Source organism: Adiantum capillus-veneris, chromosome 25 (genome assembly GCF_014529385.1).
Source record: "Adiantum capillus-veneris isolate H3 chromosome 25, ASM1452938v2, whole genome shotgun sequence".
NCBI classification, from domain to species: Eukaryota; Viridiplantae; Streptophyta; class Polypodiopsida; order Polypodiales; family Pteridaceae; genus Adiantum; species Adiantum capillus-veneris.
In genome coordinates this window covers 12,216,149-12,230,265 of record NC_140955.1, presented here as the reverse complement: position 1 = coordinate 12,230,265, position 14,117 = coordinate 12,216,149, and positions in this window count along the sequence as shown.

Here is a 14,117-nt window from a genome sequence, read left to right as displayed (position 1 = left end):
AGAAAGATACTTTGGGAGCCAGAGTTGACCTTAGAAATGTGGATCGTATGGAGCAATATTGGCCGCAAACAGCGTCTGATGGATCGATAAAACTCCCTAAAGCACCATGGATTTTCACAGGAGACCAAGAACGCAAAGTAAAAGAGGCCATTCGATCTTTGCGGACCCCCACTGGCGTAATGCACTCGCTCCGAACGTGTTTTACTAAAGAAGGAAAGCTTACCGGTTTGAAGTCACACGATTGGCATAAAATGTGTCAGGTACGTTCATAGTGGACTTTAATATCATTGCATAAAATGTGGACTTTAATATCATTGCTGCACATACTTTACAGTTTATTTTACCGGTTGCCATTGAGGGATGTTTGTCTCTCGACATCCGTAACACAATCTACAAACTTGCAAAGCTGGTGCAATGGATCTCACAAAAGGAGATCGACGTAGACTCCATACCATTCGCCAAACTAAATGCTGCGGAGCTTGTGTGCATGTTTGAGAAACATTTTCCTACTACAATGCTAACCATTCAGGTGCATCTTCTTATTCACATAGTTGATGAGGTGGAAATAGCTGGCACAGTTCATTCCAGATGGATGTTCTTCTTAGAGCGTTTCATGAAAACGCTTAAGGGATATGTGCGTCAAAAGGCACGTCCGGAGGGTAGCATGGCAGAAGGTTGGTTGGTATCAGAGTCCCTAGTGTACATTGGAGAGTGGCTAGACGGATTTGATAAATCCCGGGACACGCTATGGCGAACCATAGATGATGAGCGCATATCTGGGATTGTCATGTGCAATCTCGGTGTTGAGAAGAAGATGACGGAAGATCTAGAGGCTAAAATCAACCGATTTTGCATGCTTCACAATCCAGTGATGCAAAAGTGGATTTCACAATATGAGGATGCAAAGCAAGAGCGACAAAGGGCACGAATCGAGTGGAGACGGGGAAGACGACCACCGATGCACTATCCAGCGGTTCTAGAGAGCCTACCAACCTTCATGAGCTTAAGATGGTTGCACAACCAATTGAAAAGCGCACAACAATGCGGTGACGAAGTGACTGAAGAAGAGTGGGAGTACTCTCGGGGTTGCGCGACCAAGGTAAGTTTGCAATGTACGACTAGCAAGTGACTTTATTTATAAACGTTTGAACGGCCACTCATAATCTTTGTTCGTTGTAGTATAAGTCATACACAGCAGCATGGTGTAAAGGTCGACATTTTAGGGTGGAACGAATCGACAAAAAGCGTTTTACTCAAGATTGTGGAATCATGGCAAAATTTGAACAGTCTAGTCGACGACGTTCCTCTGATGCAGATCCCGTGGTGGCGGAACTCACTTACTTCGGCACGCTGCAAGAGATTTTGAGGATCGATTACAGAGGATTTTTTGTCGACTTGTTCGACGTGCAATGGTTCAAGATAATCATGGAGGGTCGAAACGCTACTGTGCGTAGAGGAGAGTCTGGTTTTCTTGAGGTGGATTCTACTAAGAAATGGACTGACCTAAGAGACACTTTCGTACTACCCGAGCATTGTGAACAAGTAAGTATATAAATAGTTAACATCCCCCTTTTACAAGTTATGTGCTTGAAAGCTCTCATGTAAGTTATGTGGCTCTGGCAGGTAGTATTTCATCCTACAAAGTCTACATCAAACTGGTGGTACGTCATAGAGTTAGCCCCTCGTAGTGCAAGGACGTATGAAGGCTACCATGTGCCAATCACAACGACATCAATGGAGGAGATCAGAGAAGATGCTCAATCAGAAGCCGCTGCGGTGGTGCCAGACGAGCATCAAGATGCTACTACTCTATATGGGGTGCATGCAGAGGAGCTACAAAATGAAACAGAGGATATGTGTTTAAACGGAGAGCTCTATATAGATATAGGAAGTTATGCTGAGTTATGCGAGGATGAGAGAGAGATCTCTTAAAGCCACAAATATTGTATTTGAACAATTTTGCTCCGTGCTGTAAAAGCTCTAGCTCTCTAAGTAGCTTCCATGGTGTGTAACGCTCTTTTCTACTCGCGCTCACATCTTTTGATTGAAAATTCTGAGTTTTCGACTTGCCTCTTCTACCACTCGATTCATTGCGTCATTGTATTTATATGCGTCATTACGTCATTGTATTTAATGGTCTTTGCGTCATTGTCTACTCTATTCATTCAATATTAAGTTTAAATATTCGTGTGTTTAATGCAGGTATGGATGATGAGGAGTTTCTTTCTTCTTTGTCACCGCAGCAGAGACAGTGGTACGTGGAGCGTCATCGCTCTGGCGCATCATCGCGCGTTCCTACACCATCCGCATCTCCCTCTCTTTCGGAGCATTCGGCGCGCTCCGAAGCTTCGGCGTCGACGAGACGAGCGTCACACTCGTCTAGACACCGGCGCTCTAGTGGTGGCGGTGGCGGTTGTTGTGGGGATTCCGCCACCGATGCCTCCACACCGCCTCGTGTTCGACGAGGCTCTTTACCCTCCCCTTCTTTGCCCGCCCCCACACCAGCCACAGCATCGCCGTCTACGCCAGGTTTTGCACGGCTGACTGTTCCTAGAAGCTACACACCTCTACCTACTCCGCCAGGAGCCACCCCACTCGACACTCCTCGCTTCGGGGCCCAGACGCCGGTGGAGACACCTGACGTCCGTACCCCCATCGACACGCCGCTAGAGACCCCTGCCGGGACACCCAGGTTCACGCGTCACCGGCCAGAGGGCTTGCCTTACTCCGTCGACATCAGCGGCGGCATCATCATGGATGATGACGGCAAGAAGGTGATCTCGCGCATGCGTAATCTTTGCTCTCAGCTGTTTAGACACTATATACTAAACAAATGGAGTGAAGTACCAAGTGATTTAAAAAACAGAGTCATCAGCATACTTCATGATGAGTTTCCCGTTCCAACACGGGATCAGCGCTTCAATGAAGACCTGATGAAGATTCGAATGCGCGAATACTGCAAACACAAGCGTTCCGAAGTGCAAAAAGCAATCAAGAATGGGTGGAATAGGCCAGATTGGCTGGCCAAAGAAGATTGGAAGAATGCGAAGAAAGCAGCGCGCGAGAATCCCGACAAGTGGAAGCAACAAAAGGATGCAGCCAGAGCGCGAGTAGAGGCAGGGAGCTCGCACCACTTGGGGAGCGGTGGATGGGCATCATTTGAGGCCGATTTTGTAAGTCTTTTCACATTGCTCTTTATGCATGTTCGATAGTTTAGGGTTTATGAGTTTTTTAGTTCTAACATAATGAAATCTTTGTATATTTTGACAGTGGTCGATGACAGGACGTGATCCCACACCGTACGAGCGCGAGTACGCAGGCAGGAAGGGCTTAAACGCCCTGATGGACATTCTCAGTTCTCGCGGCGGCATGGTTAGTATTAGGGTTTACTCTTTTTTATTTTTTGTATTGTTTTATAAATGTCGTTATATGTTTATACTTACTGAAAACTGTCTTATTGTCTTTTTTTGCAGAATCCGACAGATACGCCGCTTGGACGCGATGAGACGTCTGATTAGACGACGTCAGTTTAGCCGTAGCTAGATAGCATTAGTTTAGGGTTTCTCATAGCTTATGTATCATGAGACGGATTTTATACGTCTTTTTGAACCATGTATATTATTACATTTGTCACCGCAATTCCTTTTGCCAATCAATTCTTTATGCCTATGATGTTGTACAATTGTCATTATTACATTTGCCAATCAATTCAGTTTGTCTATGATGTGTACAATTGTCAATTTTGCAAACAATGCGTCTTGTGGGTGACTATTTTGGGTCTATTATTTACCTTTGCACTTTTTTTAAAAAGTGAATCAAGTACAATATGGTTGATGGGTGGCAGGGCATTCAATGCCCTGCCACCAAAAAAATATTCTCTCAAGCGTCGCTATAAGCGTCGCTATTTATGGCTCTGTAGCGTCGCTATATGCGTCGCTATACTCTTCTGTGAGAGCGTCGCTATAAGCGTCGCTATAGGCGTCGCTATAGACGTCGCTATATAGCGACGTCTATAGAGACGGCTATAGCGACGCATATAGCGACGCTCTTGTAGCGACGGTTATAGCGACGCCGGGGGTTATAAAAACCCAGTGTATTTCCGTCGCTATAGGCGTCACAAGAGCACATAACCTCTTGTAGTGTAGTCTACTCTATGGTTTGTAGTATGCTATTTCGGGTATTTTGTAGGGAACTCCACGCCTCCGGCTGTAGCAGTGGTATTAGAGCAAAGGCTACGCTCCAAGATCGAAGAATTTGACGAGCATCAGCAGCTAAGTGTTTTATTTTGTCATACTTGTAGGTGTTGTTAGTTTCTTTAGCTTGCAATATTTGGTGTTGATTGCATGATACAGTTGGTGATCTTTGAAATTAAAGAGAATTTCTTCTTTATCTTCATTACTAGTAAAATTATGATCGTTAAACATAATAATAGAATGGATTAAACTAAATTATACGAGGATATTAGAGAGAGAGGAATTTTGCGAACTATTAAAAAGATTTGCAGCGCTGCGAACTGAGTGCAATCTCGGGTGTGATCATTATCGACGTCTTTTGCACATAGCCAAATCCATTGTCGTCAAATGGCAACGGATGTTGGCCAATTTGTATTTTATTGTCACTTTCCATAGCTTATGAAGACAACGGCAATAGCTTCAAGTTACGGCTTTCAAGAGCATTGAAAATGGCGATAGATGAAGCACGCCTTGGAAGTAGAGCAATGACCTGCCTTGGGCATGGGCTTCTTGAGAGCATAGTTTTCCGCCTCGAACATAGTACTTAGCCGTTTATTTTGATGCCTTCGCACCCTCATCCTCGACTGGAAAATCGCACAGCAGTGGTTGCAGTTGCCTAAGGACTCCTTTGATGCTTTTCTACGACACCCATCGCTTAAACAACATGCAGTTGCAGCACACAACTATTACATGCCCCACTATCCCTCCTCTACTTGCGTAACCTAACAAGCTCACATCTGTCTCTTTCAGCCAAACCAACAAGAGCTTTTTCTTCTCCACCCTTCGTTAGTGCATGCAAACCCATCTCTCTATGATCATAGCCGCCATCCAACCATCCCAAACATTTACAGTTGTTTTCTTTTTCTCTCTATCACAGTTGTGTACATGCAGTAGCTACAATACTCCGATAGACTCTTTTTCATGAGTGGCGCACAACTGAAGTGGGGCCAAGAACGTTTAGCCCTCCTCTCTTCTCCAACTTTTCTCTCACTGCAGTCGCCACCTCCCCCAACAACTACATAGCAACCGTCGCATGCAGTAGCCGCACATCTCTCTTATTTTCTACCTCAATAGTTGCCATGCAAGCCGAACGCCACTCGCTACCTTAATGAAGTCGAGTGGGATGTAGTTCTCACCCATGACCATGCAGCCACACCCCAGAATCCCTCACGCTCTACACATAGCTCACCAATCAACTTCTCTCTCTCTCTCTCTCTCTCTCTCTCTCTCTCTCTCTCTCTCTCTCTCTCTCTCTCTCTCTCTCTCGACTTTCTTTCACTAACCTCTCCCCCTCGTCTGTTGTTTCTGCCACCCACACAAGAGTGCTCCCCCCCACCCCCTTGGCGACCACCTACCTTGGTGGACAGTGCCGCAGCTTCTCAGTGACTGGCGCAAGGAACCAAATTTTACATTAGAAAGTGCATTAATGAGCAGTACTGCCATTCATACTTCCGCCCTTGACATGTGCGAGTACTTTTTGGAGCCCCCGCTGACAGGAGCGTCACAGACAGATTATTATGGCCCTCAGCTTGCTCATAAGCCTGATCTTCTTGCCTGCATGGACTTGAAAATGTCCATGGATGGTACTACCGCTGCAGAAGAGATTAATAAGAACAGAATTGTCGATGAAGCTCGTGAGCTTAACTACACCGCCCACAATGCAGCTGGGCGACGTTTACAACAATATTAACAGTACTACTACTATACGTGATGAAGAACATACACAGATTAGTAACCGGAGCGCAATCACATGATGCTGCGGCGCACGAGGTGGCTCTTTTCTGTGTCCAAGAGCATATCTTGGGATCATTGGCACCATATTATATTAGCGAGATTTTTCGGTAAACCTTGGGAGGCAGTTTGCAGTGTGATTACCTTCACTTTGACACAAGTGTGTGTTTTGGTCCCATGAGGCAAAAGCTTGAGGACAGACACACAGAGACCAGACACACAATGGAGAGGTAGATTTATCTACTATCACTAGAGAGGTGGACGCCATTTTCTGAGTATGTGAGTCACCATCCCTGTCACCCTCCCATGATGTCGGAGATATCCAATATAATCAGCAGAACATTCGAATCAAAATACCTGACGAAGCCGATGATCCACAAGAAGCATGACTTGACTTAATTCAGCTTGAGCTAACGAAGTAATCTAGTTGCTTGCAACGGTTGCTACCGATTGCATTGGCCTTCAAAGTCTTCACAAAAGGTTAGGCAATGGCATGATCACATTCTTCCCTTCTCCTGTAATGTCGGAGGAGCATTCTATTACTGCTTGTGTGGTTGTAGCTCAAGCATGTACCTCTCATATACACTATTTTTAGGGCTTGCTTTTCTTTGCACGGTTTTTCTTCTCTTGTTATATCAGGTGCATTGACGTAGTCGTCCACAAGACTATATAACCATTATCCCTTTATATAATAAAGTTTAAGCGTTATTATTTAATGTGCTTCCAAAAGATGAACCCTTCATTGTGTAGGGTTCTTTTCCTTGAGACATTCCTTGTTGAGCACCTTGCTTGTCATTGGTGGGGAGAGCTACAATATTTTTTCATGCTTGTGATGGGAAGCAGTATTCGAGACAAATCATTTTCCTAACCATACACAGAAAGAGGAAAGTTTAGAAGAATGACTTGTATTTTTTCTCTTTACACTCCTCTTAAATTTCAAGCGGAATGATTTCTTTTCCTCCTGGTACTAAGGGGCATTATTGAATTTTCAAGTGACATGATTGTAAGCTAAGACACACTTTCCCAGGTGGGAAGGGCTACAATTTTCAATCTTGTACGGTCTGTGTCTAATGGTTTGGCTTTGATATTTGTGTGTCTACATTAAGGAGGAGATAAGCGCTGCTATGTCCCCTGGTATTTCAGTGTTTGTGTATCCCTTCAAAGATGACCATTGAAAGTAGTTCCTACAGAAAAAAAAAAAAACGAAAAAAAAACAAATAAACACGTAATTCTCTTTGAGAGAGCAATGGTGGATATCAAACGTTGGATCAGAGTAATCATAGCAATGTTTGTTGATCAAGTTAGGACTTGCCAAAAAAAATCCTGACTAAAGAAAATAAGGGCACACCTACAGCTCTTTTGCTTTTTTAAGTCAATATTCAAAGATTTTCAGGTATTCAGTACACTACAACTGGTAAAACTTTGTCAATTTACTTGAAGGAAAGATGGAATCTAGCTGATGTTTTGCTATTTTAGCTAGTTTCAACAACACTGGCAAAATTTTACTAGCTTCTAATTTTCTTGCAACAATCACTAGGTTTATATATATATATATATAATTTAAATAAATAAATAAATAAAAAACGTACTCACATATACAGTTCACCTCACCGATATATGACACCCATCTGTACGGCTTGAACTTTATGGCATCTGTACTTTGGTTTGTTCTACCTTGCATGACATTACTCAAATGATGAATTTTGTTGTTGCTCTTTATTTTCAAGAAGTTGTTTAAGCATTTGACGATTTGGATACTAGTCACTTCTTCAAACCGCCTCCAAGTACGTAATTTTACGTTGTTAAGTATGCTAACTCTCTTGTCTACAACTCTGGATGTGTCTACTGCCCCCATTCCAAAAGAGAACAACACAGTTACAACCCTCTCCAGCTTGTACGAGCATTCTATTTTTGTGCGACCCCCTAATCCGAATGGTCATTCTTTCAATTATACCTCTCTATGCATGCACACACTGCTTCGGTTTTTATTTCTCATTAATTTAAAATATTTTTCATTATGATCATTTCTCATTAAGCTATACAGCTACTCATGTGAGCTAAGGTGCTCTAGGACAGTGAACAACAGTTTGTAAGTATCCTCCAAATTTGTCTCACACATGTGATAAATGTTATATGCCTAGCCTAATCCATTGGTCACAACCACACAGATTCGGCGATTTAGGCAGTGTGTAGATGCTCATCCTGGTGCAGATCCGCCGATTTAGGCAATGTGTAAATGCTCACCTTGGTGTACATCCGCCGATTTAGGCAACACCAGTTATCTGTGCAGATCCGCCGATTTAGGCAGCACACTGACAACTTGCAAATTCACAATTGTAAATGCAGATCCGCCGATATAGGCAGCATTAGTGCAGATTTGCCGATCTCGGCAGCACGCCTTATTGGTGTAGACTCGTCGGTTGAGACAACACCGATCACAAAATCATGCTGCAATGGCTGGCCACTACTGTAACTAGTATGATTTTGTTACCCGGGTACATAATGAAAGTTATTTGGATTTGGACTTATATTGTGACATTGGAATTGGATTGGAATTTAGTATCTGATGATCATTTTGTCACGGCAGTGTTTATGTGATGGGACTTGACATTTATGAGATTGACAATGAGTGTGACCAATAATATCCTGATTCATCAGGGTATGACATATACTGCTTATTCTAGTGGTATGGGACACTAGAATAGGTAGTATGTGGATGACGGCAGGCATAACCAATGTGTCTAATTTTATGGATTTTTCTTTTACTATTTGATACAGATTTCTAATCATTGTTTTTCACAAGTATTGTTTGCAGATTTTCATCTTCGCAACTGAGAACAGTTGCTTTCCAACGGAGAGGTATGTTATAGAATTGACATTTTATTATTTATTGCAGCTGACAGGTGGAAAAGACTTTACCAAGCTAGGCTACTGCAAAAGGATATTATATTTATGTATATTTGATTATTCAAGTGCTCTTTATGAGCTTTGGCCATTTATGACTGGCCGGCCAGTTTGTACTCACTTTGACCATTCAAGAATCTCTAAATTAAATACGTGCAAGAGGGAAATGGTCACTCTTGCACGGGGGGAGATTGCACCCAGTGTCTGTGTTCTTCTTCTCACCTCTCCTCTCTTCTCTCTCGCCGTGCCGGCGTAGCACTCCACTCTAGGAGGTGTGCCTACACGCGTTCAGTCACTCTCTCTTGCTCTCTATCTCTCTTTGTTCGTGTATATTGTCGATTATGCATCTATGTGGTTGCCAGGTATGTCGATTAGTCTACTCTATGGTTTGTAGTATGCTATTTCGGGTATTTTGCAGGGAACTCCACGCCTCCGGCTGTAGCACTTTCATGTTGAGCTTCATAAGCTTTTTCAAGAGAAAAACTTTGTTGGATGCACTTTTGCTCTCCCATGCTGAGCATGAGCTATCCCAAAGTTCCTTGGTTGTTGTCTTCCCTATGATACTAAAGAACACTAACTCGGCTAGATGTAGAAGTATTGTAGCCATGGCTCTCGCATCCAAAAGCCCCCATTGAGCTTGCATATAGTCATCATCCTCTGCACGCTCTTTCAACGATTCTGATAGGCCTTTGTTTGTCAAAACATCTTTCATGCGCTCTTTCCACATGGTGAAGTTGCTGCCATCGAACTTGCGAATGAAATACTCCTCCTTTTCTTAAGAAGAAGACATGGTTGACAAGAGGGTTTGAGAGGTGCCAAGCTATGGCGAGAAGTTGCAAAATTTTGGGAGAGTCTTCTTTGTATGAGGAGTCAAAACTCAAATCAAAATACACATAAATGTGCCAAGTGCACTAACTGGGCATCTACTGCACAAAACCACTGCTATGTGACTTCCAACTCGGCATCAAAAGCACAAAAAATCGTCCAAATACATATCCTATGGCGAGGGTACTGAAAGTGGGGAACTCCAACTACCTGTATCACCGAAGGTGTCTCAACACACAAGCACACCCCATCTCAAAGAAAACCTCAAGCTATCAACCCTCCAAAGGCTAATGCAGACACAAATGGACTAGCCACAGTCTCAAAAAGGACTCTTCCGGTCCAAGTCTCAAAAACGACCGAGAAAAACTCCCAAAATAGCCAAAAATGGCTCCACATGTAGTACAGTGGGCAGTGTCCGCAACTCAACGTACATGAGTAAACCGTGCTCAAACAGGCACCAAGAACTATTGCATGCAGTAAAAGTGATCCCTGTCGGAATATCTGCTCTCCAAAGAGCTCAGTAGCACTAGGTGTGCTCGCAAAAATATGCATCTATCTGCAGAGAATTTGTTGTTGAAACAACTGCCAAATCGCCTGTGAAAGCACTGTCTCGTAATTTGGAGAATCTATGTGTGAAAAGGTTGGGAAACCCCCTATAACCTGTAACCTACATGTCGATGTTGCTATGTGTCAATTTCTACCGCTGGCCAAAAATACGCTACTCGAATAGCCGCCAAAGGTGTCGTAGCCTAAAACCATGCCGTACAGCATGATCGGTGCGTTCGGTGCCGATGCCGGGTGTCACTCCTCTATGGTAGAGGTACCTCACCCGTGCATGTGGCAAGTACAACTATAAATCGTGGGAAAAAGTCAACCGCGTGAAACTGATATAGGTCAGATATCTAGGAATCCGCTGCAATGTGAAGAATGTCGAGCCGGTGCGCTAGAAATGCTGTCGAAAATCGATGTGCCAATGCGGAGCAGTAAATCGCTGATAATGGTGTCATTTCCCACCACTAGATGGGAGTGGCTAGCTGAATAGCCATAGACGATGCTTGAAGCTGCCGTCGACGCTCTCTCTTTCATGCTCGCACTCTCTCTCACACATGTTGTCTCCTAGCCGTACTGGAGAGTCGGGGTCCGGGTGTGGAGGATATCTTTGCCAATACTGGGCCAAAAAACTTATCTGCTCTTTGCCTCTCGGGGTGAGAGAGTCAAGGTGTGAGAATTGGGGATCGGGGTCGAGGGTCTTTGGCCGCGAGTCAGGGAGAGGGGGTCGAGGGTCTTTGGCGAGAACAGACCCTTGCACACAAACAAAGTGTGTAATGTCTTGAAAATAAAAAATTTAATTCACTGGCGAGTTTGGCTTATTCTGATCGCTGCAGGCCGACTGTAGGCGTCGACTGTGTGTGTGTGGGAGGCAGAGGATGAGGAATGTGTGTGTGTGTGTGTGTGTGTATTTGACATAGCCACACAGCCAACCACGCCCCTTTGCCGGCTCCTTTCTGCAGCTAGCGGCCCTGCTCCTCAAGTGTTGTCGCTGCTGCTCACAGCGCTCTGCCCCTACCACACGCTGCCTTTATACACACAATGTGTGTGTGTGTGTGTGTGTGTGTCACGGCCCTGCTACTCGCCGCTTGATTTCGGTTAGCTCTGCAGTGCTGCTCACGGTCTCATTTCACCACTTGCTATGCTATCGACCTACCCGCCTGCTTGCAATGCTTTGATTGCCTTCTTCTTGATCTACTGCTCGGATCTACCTACCCACGAACCGATTTCCTTGCTGTTGAGCCAATGCTCCTTGCTTATGCCCTGAATTCGAGGTGTTGTAAGTGGATCCAACTACCGACTCAAGACTTGGATTTCTTTGCTTGAATTCAAGTGCTTGCCCTTTCTTGCTTACTGCTCGGTATTGTCCACAGAGACCACTGCTCGATTTTCCCAAGCTTTCTTTTTTAACCCCTCCTAGCTTGATTGGCTATTGCCCCTACATACACACAGTCTGTGTCTGCTCGATTTGTTTTTCCACTGCAGTGCTCGATGGCTTCAATTTCTTCTCACTAGCAAATGATTTCCCTCGAATACTCAATCCGATAGAGTTCCCTCTCTCGAGCTCCGAGCTCCAAGCCCGGTTATGGCTGAGCTCTCTCCTGTACGAGCTCCGTGATTTGAAATCACCACCATTGCCGTTCCCACCTTTGCTTTAATTACCAATTGATGTGGTCGGAGTGCGCGTGTGCGGAATGTGCAAGAGAGGGAAGAAGAAGGGGGAAAGGGATGAAGGAGAAGCTGCACAGGGAGGTCGGTGAGTGGAGAAGAAAGTGAGAGAATGAGTCAACTCTTTCACTTTTTTTTCCCTATATTGATGAGGGGGAAAAGTTAATAAGGGTGGTTTTTTGCGGCCACCTGGCCTACACCCCAACACGGGAGGCATCTTCAAAATCTCATTTGAGAGAAAGTGAAATCAAGCTGTAAAATTTTTCCTGCTGTTTACCTATGACTTGTAGGAAGTTTGTACATTCTATCTCAGTATCATTGAAAAATCTAAAAAAACGTCCAACGGGCAGGAATCGTGAGAATTGTCTTGAAATGATTTCTTCCACAGTTTTGGGTGCAAACTTTATATGAAGTAGAGTGTATAACGTTATGGCTACCCCAATCACTATTAAACTAGTTTTTGTTAAGCTTGAGAATTAAGGACACAAATTGGAGTATGTTGGCACTAGGGAGACACACCTGAGACACACACACACACACACACACACACACACATTGTATTATCTTCCTCCAAGGTCAAATATGACCTATGGGACCAAATGAAACAAGCTGCATGAGTTGATCAATGACTCTTGATGATTGAGGACTATGGACATGAGGACGGCAATTGTGAGTCCATGAAATGGTTTGAGAGAAAGGTATGTAGGGAATAGTCCGAGTTGAAAATCTGATGGAATCAAGCTTGAAAGCGATCGAAAGATTAGCGTACAAGTAGGATACGATAATAGACTCTCTAAGTTGCAAGGGACTTTGTACACATACACAGAGGGACTCCCCCCATTGCCCCCATGCCTCATATGTGAATCTCCTCTTTCAAAGAAGAACATGCTTTTGTAATTGGAGGCAATGTATGTTGTGTATTTCATAAAGCGTGAGCCTCCAGATTCTTCCCTTGTTGAGATACATTAATTTATGTCACATAGCCTCTAATGGTTGTGACGAGGTCGACCGTCCTCTAGCCGTAGAGCCGTGAGAATGGGGTTCAGGGGTGAGATTGCCCGACCATAGTGCTCAAGAGGCCAGACCAATGTGAATGGTAGGACACACACATATATAAGGTCCAAGAATGAGGGGCAATCCTCATTCTCTCAATGGTTGCATGGAGAACTGACAACATATCCCTTCTAGGTAGGTGTGCCCATAGTGGCATTACAACACTCTAACATTGGTATCAAAGCACACTCTCGATCTCGAGGAAAGCTGTGTGAAGCGAGCCCGGCTACCTTAGCTTATCATTTAACTTTAATGAGTCTTAAGTGTGTGGATAAGCTGCAATGCACAAAGATAACGTAGAAGTTTTCACCATAGTCTGGAGAAGGCTCACACTCTTTGTCCCTCATACACACACACACACACAACACACACATACACACACACACACACCATCTCTCTTGTGTGCACACACACACCCTCCGCTTGTCCTCTCCCCCCCATCGCTTATCCTTGCATTATCTCGCTACCTGTCGGTCCCCCTTGCTCTAGCTCCCTCTTCGTCTCCTGTCATCGCCGCTCCTCACCTCATATGGGTTGGTCAACGACCATCGCCATTGGCTACCGTCACTAGCCATAGCCACCGACGCCATTCATTGTAGCCAACAACACCACCGGCCAACGCCGCGCCAACCAGCCGCTGTTGAGAGTCATTTCCACGCCATAGTTGCCACTGCGAGTCCCTGCCATTGCCACCGCCTTCATGGTCGTCGTTGCCACCTTTTGCCAACGCCCACAATGACTCTCTCTTTGTTCTCTGTATTGACATAGAACATTAATTACCTCCAAGGCTTCAAATTTCAAAGATTTGAGCAATTAAGGGTTTCTTCACACCAAGAAGTCTTTCCAAGGACGAAGTTTGGTGAAGACAAAGCTCTTGGCACTGCAAACTCCCGCAGTGGATATATTACGACATGCTGGCTTTGACACATTGGTTTGCAATTCTCAAAAATGAGGGGGGTGACTATTTTTTCTATTGCTCATTTGTTAGCATTTGTTTTTGCAATCTCCATTATTTTATTTTCTTGCACTTAGTTTGCTACTAGAAAAAATAGAAAATGTATGCCCATTGCAGTGTGTCCCTTCCACCCTCTAGTTCTCTAGTATTTTTGGGTTTACTCTCATCTGTTGCGGGTTTAACCCCAACCGAATTGTATA